Source organism: Vigna unguiculata, chromosome 3 (genome assembly GCF_004118075.2).
Source record: "Vigna unguiculata cultivar IT97K-499-35 chromosome 3, ASM411807v1, whole genome shotgun sequence".
NCBI lineage: Eukaryota > Viridiplantae > Streptophyta > Magnoliopsida > Fabales > Fabaceae > Vigna > Vigna unguiculata.
In genome coordinates this window covers 21,945,847-21,956,899 of record NC_040281.1, presented here as the reverse complement: position 1 = coordinate 21,956,899, position 11,053 = coordinate 21,945,847, and positions in this window count along the sequence as shown.

The following is an 11,053-nucleotide window of genomic DNA, read 5'->3' as shown; positions in this document are numbered from 1 at the left end:
TCCTTCTAGATGTTTCTAGACTTCTTGGTGGCCAAGGCATGTGGTCATCCTTTCTAGATATTTCTAGAAAGCTTTGTTCCCTTCTCTTTTCTCCACATGTGCTCTCCAAAAGCCATCTAAATGCACACTTTATCCTTCCTTGTCCCACCTCTTAATGAACCTGCAAAACAAGTTACATTTGAATTAACATGTTGACTTTAAGTTAAGCTAATCCTTTGAGTCAAAAAGTCAACCCAAAGTCAAGATCAACAAGTCAACTTAAAAATAGTCAACCAAGCCAACTTAATGGAATTTTAAACTAAAGAAAATAAAAGCAAAGAAAGGGATCAAGGAACCCCCTTTCTTCTAAGCATGTGCCATGGGCCATCATCCTTAGTAGGGATCAATCCTTTATCAGGAATAAGGCAATTAAACTTTGGTGATTTGGATTGAGTAAGGATTAGGATAAGATGATGTGTTATGCTAAGGTGTAGGTGTGAATTGATATTAAAATGGTAGTTGGAAATGGAATAAGGGATAATGGTAATTGGAATTTTAGACTGTGGAAAACGTAGTTTTATTTAGGAAAGGACGTCGAGGCGTTGGATCATTTCACTATGGCAGATTAAAGACTAATTAAGTTGCGTGAGTTGACTTAAGGAATATTTAAGGCAAAGGTATGACATATGTACAACGGGGAACACATGGTGCTATTGGAGCTGAGATACTATGTAGGTGTGGTTTCCATAAGTTAGACTAATCCTTAAGTTAAGATAAAGGGGCTTAGGAGTGAATCATATGCCTTTAATATAGGAAGTCGTGAAGGAAAGTATAAGGAATTGAATCACGGATAGAGTGGCAAGGCATATGAAATCAGGCACGAATTATGAACGTACCTTAATTCATTTGGAAGTAATTTGGATTACAGAACAATCCATTTCGGGTGCCAAAACCAACAAAACTACGCTACTGGTATGGCGCCTAGTGACATACGAGTGTCCGCTAGACGATAGGACTAGCAAGGGTGTCTCTACAATGTGTGGCGCTTGATGGGAGTTGTTAACCGCCAGACGATAGACCTTGAGATAGTGGGTCTGAGTGAAGCCTGACGCCTGGTGACGAGGGTGTCCTGCCAGGCGGTCTACGCAGGCGATAGCGATGTAGCCAGGAACTTTTCTTGTTTTTGTTATCATGTTGTGATGCGAGACTTGGATCAAGAGATGTTGCACCATGAGCACGTAGGTTCATGGATGGTGGTGAACGCGTGATGATATGAGCGAGGAGGTTCATATCCTGATACTCTCGTGTGGGAATACGAGTAGGGAGGTTCGTATGTTTCGTGCTCACACTTAAGAGATGCTGCGAGCAGGGAGGTTCGTAGCTGGTAGATCACGTGTGTTGGACTACGGGCGGGGAGGTTCATAGAGTTAGACTACGAGCGGGAAGGTTCCTAGAGGCAGGACTATGAGCGGGGCGGGGGGGGTTCGTAGAGGTAGGACCACGAGCGAGCATGTTCGTGGGAGCATCATATAACCTGAGTCCATGGTCAATTATTTGTGTGAATGGAAGGTTGAAAAGCCTTGGGGTATTAAGGTTTTGGCCAAGAACTAATTAGAATAAAATAGTTGGGTGTATTTTGATTTTATTAATTTATGTGTTAATTATTTATGAGCTCACCCTTTCTATTTGTGTTTGGTGATGATCATATGACTTATCACACAGGAGCAAATGATGTTCCAAGTGATGTTGTTGATGCGTAGCGATGGAGTGAGAGCTAGCATGGGACTTCTGGATAGGGATTTTTTATTATGTTTTTTTATCCAGTCGATTTATTGGAACCTGTAATACATTTATGAAGTGGTTTATTTAATTTTAAGCGTGTTGAATAATTTTTAAATTTTCCCGCGTTTGGGAGTAATAAAATTATGACATTTGATTTTCAATTATCATCATTTATTTTAATTAAGTAATTTCTAGTAGGGACGTTACAAGCTATAAGTTTCTTAGACAATTCCATGACCATATTTTGACAACACCACACCACCTCATGTAGCAAACCCGAAATTCCCTCAAGAATCACCCATTTCACTCCATTTTTTCCTTTGGAAGGTTGGATAGCTAAAGCCTTGGTAAGAGGAAGGTTGGACCAACTCTTTGTACTCATTTTTGGTATTGTAATATGAATTTGAGCTTGAATGAATGAAAATTTCAGAACTGTTCATTTGGTCTATGATTTCATAATGTTCATTATCATTTTCCACTAAACCATCACTTTGGATACCACTTTTTAAGCTTGAAATCCACCATACCTTACCAAATCTAGGTTATGCCTATGAATTGGTGTGTCCTAAAGACCTTTATACATCATTGTTTCAAAGTAAACAAGATGAATGGGTTAGATTCAAGACCAATGGTAGTAGCCAAGCTCATTTTAGTCATATTTCTCGACTTCATTGCACTCTTGCCACAATTTTGAGTTTCTTTTCATTCCACCACTTCACACATATCATTGTTAAGTTTCTTTAATTGTTTGCAAGTTTAATTTTGAGTTTCCATCATCAAATCACCAAAATCCCAATTTTGCACCCTTTTCATGATTCACACATACCATAGTTACTATTCCATTGAAATTCTCACTCATTTCTTAATCATTTTGAGTTCTGTAAATTCATGCATACTCTTGGGATGATTCCCAAACATTTTTAACCATCACACCCAATTCCATCACCATTTCATCAATTCACATTTTTCTACATTTTTCTCGTTCCCGTTCAACATAGATACATTGTTCCATTCAAATTTTGCATGATTTAAGCTTTTTGATTTGTTCTTGAGTTTCGTTCATCATCCTTGGATGTTCCTCAAGAAATTTGAATCATCAATTTCACATTTCCTTCCATGAATCGCCGAACTCAAATACATCTCATCAATTCACGTTTTTTTATAACTCAATGATAGCGCAATTTCAATTATATTTTTTGCAAATTGTTTTGGGGGTTTCATTCATGGCATCATGATGAAGATTTCTGCACTTTTAATTGCATTTTCATTGCACGAGTTGCTCGAATTCGCGTTTCTACTCAAGTTTGGGAATTAAGGTTCATGAAATTGGGAACTTTGTGTGTAGTGCACCAAATCGAGTGATTCTAGTTTCTAAATGCAATTGAGATCAATTATAATCATTTTGCATCATTACATTTTCAATTGCATCATTGAAAGATCCCAATCTGAGGTTACCATGCACCTTACTCATGAATATGTTCTTGATTTTGGGCAAATTTCGAATTTGATGAATTTGGACCAATTTAACCATTGCATTAGCCTAGTTTTGATCATTAAACATGTTTTGAGCATTTAGGATTAGCTAATTTATCACTCCCTACCATTTTGTGCCTTACATGTCATACATTCATTCATAGTTCTTAGCATTTTTTGCAGTTGATGATTTTAAGTTTTATATTTTTAAGAGTTGATTTTGAGTAAATTTTCCCACGACAATTCAAGCACAAATATTGCATTTAACTTTAGCCATGTCCATGAATTCATTTCCAAGGTTCTCCCTGTATTGCATTTTTAAGGAGAAATTGGATTTGACTAAGTCTTTTAGGCAATAAAAAGGCTCTATCAAATGGTGCCATTATCGAGGACATGGCGAGTTTAGATGATTAGTTAGTGTATTGAGTTGTGTTTGATTGGTTTTGATTTTTGTTATTTTTCTTTTAACTTTTCATTTCCTTAGAATAAGAACTTCGGGTTCAGAGTATGCACAATTTATTGGTGCATTTCATTTAATTTTCGTACTTTTGTTGTTGATTAGGGAACAATGGTTCCCCTTACACATTGAGGACAATATGTGATTCAAGTGTGTAGGGATGGATTCTAGTTTTGAGCCATGATCTTCGTATCCTTTGAATTTCCAATTGTTTGTAACATTAGAAGCCTTGAATAAATTTGATCTTCCAATCTTTTTCTCCTTGCCCTTGTCATAGGTCCTTTGAATTGTAAAATTTCATCTTCAAGTTCTTCTTGTATGGAATTTGGGGATAATCCTCTATCATTCCCTCCTCCTTAAAGAGAGTTTGTCCTCAAATTTGTACTACTTCAAGTTTAGGAGATAGTCTTCTATCATACCCTCCTTCTTAAAGCAAATTTATCCTCAAATTTGTCTTACTTGAAGATTCCTTATCATTCTCCCCTTTATCAAGAGAATTCAACCCGAATTCTAGAAGGTCCTACAAGGTCAAATACCCACCTTATAGTGATATTGTTAATAGTCTACAGTTGCTACACATCCTTCACAATCCTTCTTTCTTAGGTACCAGAATTACTGCACATTATACTTCTTGAGAAGTTTCTCCATACCTAAAGACAAAGAAGCTTGCATAGAAGACAAATAAATATTGTTAGGCATAAAAAAAAGGCTCCATCACTCTATTTATCTCTTTTTCTCTTAAGAAAAGACTTTTATCACTCTTTATTTTTTTTTACTATCCTTTCCCATGCCTTTTTCTGGAATTTTTTTCTCTTCCTTTTTTTCTCTCTTACTCTCTTCTTACTCTCATCTTAATTTGATCTTCACAAACATCTGTAGGAGATAAAGGTGTTAGGGACACCTTCTGCTCTTAAATAGGAAATAATACTTATTAGTTAGACCATCATGGGTTACCTTTTTATCATATTGCAAGGCCTGTCCAACGAAAAGTGATTCGCTTCCAGAGGTACCACATCACACACTACCCCAACGGCATATTTACCTGTAGAGAAAGCAATGTTCACCTATTTATGTACCACCAATTCTCCATCCTCACTCAACCATTGCAAAGCATAAGGACTAGGATGTATAGATGTCCCCAAAACAAGCTTTTCCACTAACCGTTTACTTGCTACATTTGTAGAACTTTCTCCATCAATGATGAGTGAACACACCTTTCCCATAACTATATATCTAGAATGGAAAATATTTATAATTTGGGTCTCATATTTCTCCTTATTCATACTACCCAAGAACCTCCTAACCATCAAGAGATCTCCCTCCAAAGTTGGTACTTCACACTTTCTTTCCTCCCCATCACTACTAGATGATTCAAATGATTCACCCGTGAAATACTCACTAATGTACTCACCATTCTTCAACAACATCATAGTTCTTTTGTTGGGACATTCAACTACTATATGTCCTCTACCCAAACATTTAAAACATTTTTTTTAACTAGAACGTGAAGAATGATCATTATTAGATTGAGAAGTTATTTACCATTTGAAGACTCCTTCTCCTTAGATTTAGGAATGGTAGAAGTAACTTCCTCATTCTTATATTTCTCCTTATCTCTCCATGAGGGGGATGACTTCCTATAAGCGCTTCTTCTCTTGAGTTATTGTTCATCTTTGGTGGCTTGGTGAATAAGATCCTCTAAGGTCTCATAATGGTGCATTTCCACCATGTCCTGAATCTTCATATTTAATCCATTCAAGAATCTAGCCATTATAGCAATAGTTGTTTCTTCCACTCCAGCTTTCATCAAGGTAACCTTCATCTCTTGAACATACTCTTCAACACTCTTATTTCTTTAAGTAAGTCTTTGTAATTTGTTGAAGATCTCTTTTTTATAATGAAGAGGCATAAATCTTTCCTTTATAGCTACCTTTATTTGCTCCCATGTAGAGATTGACAATTGTCTTCTTCTAACTATGTCCATGGTAATTTGATTCCACCAATTCATACAATAACCTTCAAACTCCAAGGATGCTATAAGAACCTTATCATCTTCTTCATAACCGTAAGAGTTGAAGATTTGGTCAAGCTTCATTTCCCATGACAGATAGGCTTTTGGGTCATTAGCTCCATTAAATTTAGCGATTATAATCTTCCCCCACATCTTATCTCTTCTAGGTGTATGGTTCTCAAACTTCTCTCGTCTTTGGCCTCGCCTTGGTCCAAAACCATCCTCCTCTTCATCATTATCCCTCTTAAGTGAGTGGTTCCCAAACGCCTCTCGTGTTTGACCTCTCCTTGGTCTAAAAACATGTGCATATTCATCATTAAGAGAAGAATGGTCTAAATCATCATGTCTCCTCCTTCTTCTCTCCACCCCTCTAATCTCACACTCACATCTTCATTAAACTTTTGGAGCCTTGCAAACTGTTGTTGATTGTGTTATTGCATTTAATTCATTTGTAATGTGAGCTTATCAAGTGCAACCATAATTCTCGTAGTGTTAGGTGATGGAGGGTCACTATTCTAGGAATAAGTCATGTGCTATAAGAAAATGTTAGTAATAATAATTCTTTTTTTCGGACTTTACCACTCTTCTAAGTTTTTCACTCAATTTTTCACTCGTGTATCACACGTATAAGCTTTTTCTTGAATGTACTCTCTTACCTTTTACCACTCAAATTCCCTTTAGGGCTTGACAAAGAACTCTAGTAGCTTAAGCAAAGAATGAACAAACAATGTGAAAAGCATTGTGTGATCTAAATCTTGATTCAAGAGGTTAAAGAAAATACAAAACTCTAGACAAAATTTCAAGAAATTTTAAAGACACAACACAATAAATTAAATCAATAAACCACAAATAAAATTGCAGCAAAATTTTGTATTGGACTACATTTTTTTATCCTTACTTTCCTTTTTTTTCTTTTCTTTCAATATATATATATATATATATATATATATATATATATATATATATATATATATATATATATATATATATTTCCTTTTGACTTTGATCCATTATTCTTTTTGTTCTTTTCAATTTGGCAGTTCAACACATAAACAAATAAAACTAAACAAATTGTCTTTCAAATCCCTCAAACTCGTAAATTAATGTAATTATACTTGCAAAAGTTAATTGGGACTACAATTAACAAAAAAAAAAGCACACAAAAACAAATAATTTCCACAAATCAAATGTAGAAATACACAATTTAAACGAAGAACATGAAAAAACAAGACAAATTAAAAGCTCAATGAGATTGGATAAAACCTTAGGGTTTTAGTCCTTCAAAAATCTTAAGAATAATAAAACAAACAAAATTTCAAAATAAAACACATAACAGACAAACATTAAAAAAAATTAGTTTTTTTTTCATATGACAGAAAAATAAGATAGAAGAGGAAATTCAAACCAGAACCTAGCTCTAGATACTAGATGGTACAATCTTATATAGGAAAGAGTACGATCGTTTATGAATTTGAATCCTCAAGAGTCACAATAAAAATGAATCAGAGAAGAACGTGGAACAAGACAAGGATGGAGGATGCCACAATTTAGCAGATTGATAAATCAAGTGAAGATTCACCACAAAGATGTTTATCTTTGTTAAGAATGAGAGTTCTAATCCAAGAACCAAGAGAACCATCTCTCAAATAATGCAAATGCATATAATATGACTCAAAAATGTCTACATTAGTTATTGGTACCTCTATATATAGGCCCATAAGTTTAAGAAAACCTAAAAACCCTACAAAAAGGCTCGAATCCAAAAACATAAAAACATAAACTAATTTATAAAAGAAAGCCCAAAGCCTAAAAATATAGAAACATAACTAATGTCTAAAAGAAAACCCAAAGTCCAAAAACATAAACTAATTTTCCTAAAAATTATCCTTCAAATGTGCTCAAAGCCATGATCTTCATATCCTTTAAATTTCTAATTGCTTCCAATCTCTTGCTCCTTGCCCTTATCATAGGTCCTTTGAATTGTAAAGGTTCATCTTCAAGTTCTTCTTGTATGAATCTAGGGATAGTCCTCTATCACTTATTTGCTTGATAAAGAAAAATATACAATAATTTATTAATAGAAATAGTAGGATGTTATTTGGTATCAAAGTTGGTCATATTGCTTAAATAAGACCTGAGGCAAAAGGTCCATAACGTCTTGTGTTGTGTGCTTTGTGGAATTAATTGTTAGGATATGCTTTGACTATTTGAAGATTTAATTTTACTATTATTTTTATTATTATTATTAAAAGTTACTTTATATATCAATGGATTCGTGAAGTGGATAAGATCTTTAAAGTAATAAAGAGTCTTGAAGACCTTTATATATATATATATATATATATATATATATATATATATATATATATATATATATATATATATATATATATATATATATATATTGAAAGATAAGATTGAGTTTTCCAAAGTGGCCACCTGATAAAGAAATAAAATTTTCCTTATCAAATGACTTTGACTAAGCATGCTGAGTTGAAATAAGTAGAGAATTTGTTGAATAATAATTTTATTTGACAAGTGTTTTACTTTAGGGATCATCAATATTGTTACACAAATAGAAAACTTTTTTGCCTTTACTTCGACGAGTATGTAGTAATCTTCATAGATGATATGGTCGTATACTTTTGATTTTATGAAAAACATGAAAAACACTTAGAGTTGTGCAAGAGAAAAAGTTGTATGTGACATTATCAAAATGTGAGTTTGGATGAAAGAAATATAGTTTTTAGGGCATGTGGTATCAAATGTAATCCTTCCCGAGTAGAGCTAATAATGAAATAATAAGATCCTAATATAACAACTAAAATTTAAATATTTGTGAGATTAGCTTGATAATATTGGAGATTCAACGAAGGATTCTAAAAAAATATGAACCTAAAATCAAACATCATCATGGAGGTAAAATTTGAAATTCAAAAAATACAATCTAACCAAATCTTTGATTGTCATAAGTTAGGGGGTTCTTCCTTTGTTGTGCATGCATTCCATGCTTCATTTGCAATGTTTTACTTGCCTTGAAATTAAGACACATTGGACAAGAATTTTAAATCCTAATCCAGCTTTCAGGCTTCTTTTACCTTGTGAACTTCTTGTTTGTTTCTTCTTAACTTATCCTTTTTCTTTATTTAACCAAAATTAAATACATGCAAATGTGCTTGTAAAAGATCCATCTAAACCTATTTACTAAGTACACATCTCTTACAAATATATACAAATTCCAAACAATACAAAATAAAGAAGAAAAATAAATATTTTTGTTGAGTAAGAAACACTTGTCTTACGTACTTATAATAATCCTTCAAGGAATAAGGTGTTCTTATTCATTTTCTTCATTAGCATTCATCCACTCATCATGTAAACTATGATAGTTCTTTTTGCATGCTCGAGATGATGACCTTGTTCTTGGTGAAGTTTGCTTGTGAATGTAGATTCAAGTTTGATAATTCTAGCCAAACAAAACTAAATTATCGTGTATTTAATTCTATTCCTTCTTATTTTTTTATTTATTTTTTTGTGTTATTTGTTTTCTATTTTTCAGCGAACTTATTATGTTAATCTCACCAACTTAAGCAAAGTAGAATAAAATTTTATAATTTTTTTGCATTAAATATGTTGTTTTTTTCTTCAAACTATTTTTAAAAGTTGTGAATCATCCCAAATTAAACTACATGTATGTTTCGTCTATGCATTTTATGAATGTCATGTAAAACATTTCTCTGACAAACGATACGTGGAGTATTTATTATGTAACAAAATGTAGTTGCACACTAGATTATAATATAGCTTCCACGTACGATTTTTTGAAAAAAAATATTTTACGTAACTTTCATAAAATGTAGATATAATTTAGTTTGATGACAAAATATAATTTTTAAAAATAATTAAAAATTAAAATCATATTTAGCACTAATATTTTTCATTATCGTGATTGGACTTTATTATTCAATTATTTATAGATCTATTTTGGTAATATGTTATTATTTAATAAGATATAAAAATAAAGTTTCAGATACGATGAAATATACCTAAGTTTTGTCGTTTGATTCGGAGAAAATGTGAAAGATACGCTCAGATACTTTCATAAAGTAGTTGTATCCAGCTGGAAATCACCTACACTAGTCCATTATTATTAGAAGAAAAAGTTTTCGCATGAGTCAACGAACAATCGAAAATGGCACAGGTTAAAGTGCACCTATTTGTAAAAACTATATATATTTATATAACGCAACTCTGATAAAGAGAAAGAAATGGTGTTGATTGATGTTACGTAACTTACCCGAAGTCAGAAAAAAGTTTGATGCATATTGTAATTTACAAAAGCCATTTATTTGACACAAAATTTTAAGTCAACCTATTCCATCCTATGTTTTTTTTTATTAAATTTACCTTTTTTAAAAAAATCAATCAAATTTATATTAGCAATTATTTTTCCAATCAGTCCAACTCAAACTATAACCACCGTTTTGAGTTTAAATGCGATATTTATATAATTTTATTATATAAAATTATTATTCTCTATTTTATTATTGTTGTAGATTAATATTAATTAGTATCAATTATATAACATATATTATTAATGAACTTGTTAGTATCAAATTTAGAGATCATTGGTCTCTATTATTAAGGATATAAATTGATATCTCATTAATAATCAGTTATCAAGACATAAAAATAAAATTAATAGAGACATGTTTTATTTTGAACATTCGATCTTATTACCTTACCAAAAATAGAATAATATCATCTCACAAAGAGTTCTAAGATGAGAAAGAAGAATGAGTTGATTTTGTTTGAAAAATCAAGTTACACTCTTCCGTCTACATTATTCTTGATTACTAATATTTTGAATACCGAAAACTTCTCTTAATATTTTGAGAATAATTTATTATATGTTGGAGTTTAGAGTTTGATACTTTTTATAAGTACCAGTTTATAACCAATTATATTTAAATAAACGGTTATTTAAATCATAAAAATAAAAATATAATTATTTTAATTTAAAATAATGTTCAAATTGTAAAAAAAATAGTTAAAAAGAAGAGTATCAGTATATACCAAAATACTCCTTTTAATAAGTACTAGCGTAAACATAGGTGCTATTGCGTGTGCATATGTATTTTTTAAATATGCGTGATATTATATTAGTAGATGATAATATTGTAGTGTTATTAAGTTAATATATAAACAAAAATGATATTTATTAAAAATAAAGTGAAATATATCATAACAGATAAAATAATAAGCATTGATAAATAAAGAAGAAGAGTAGAAGCATAGACAGTCGATTTGATAAAAAGGTTTCAATTTTTTAAAATTTAATAAATTATTAT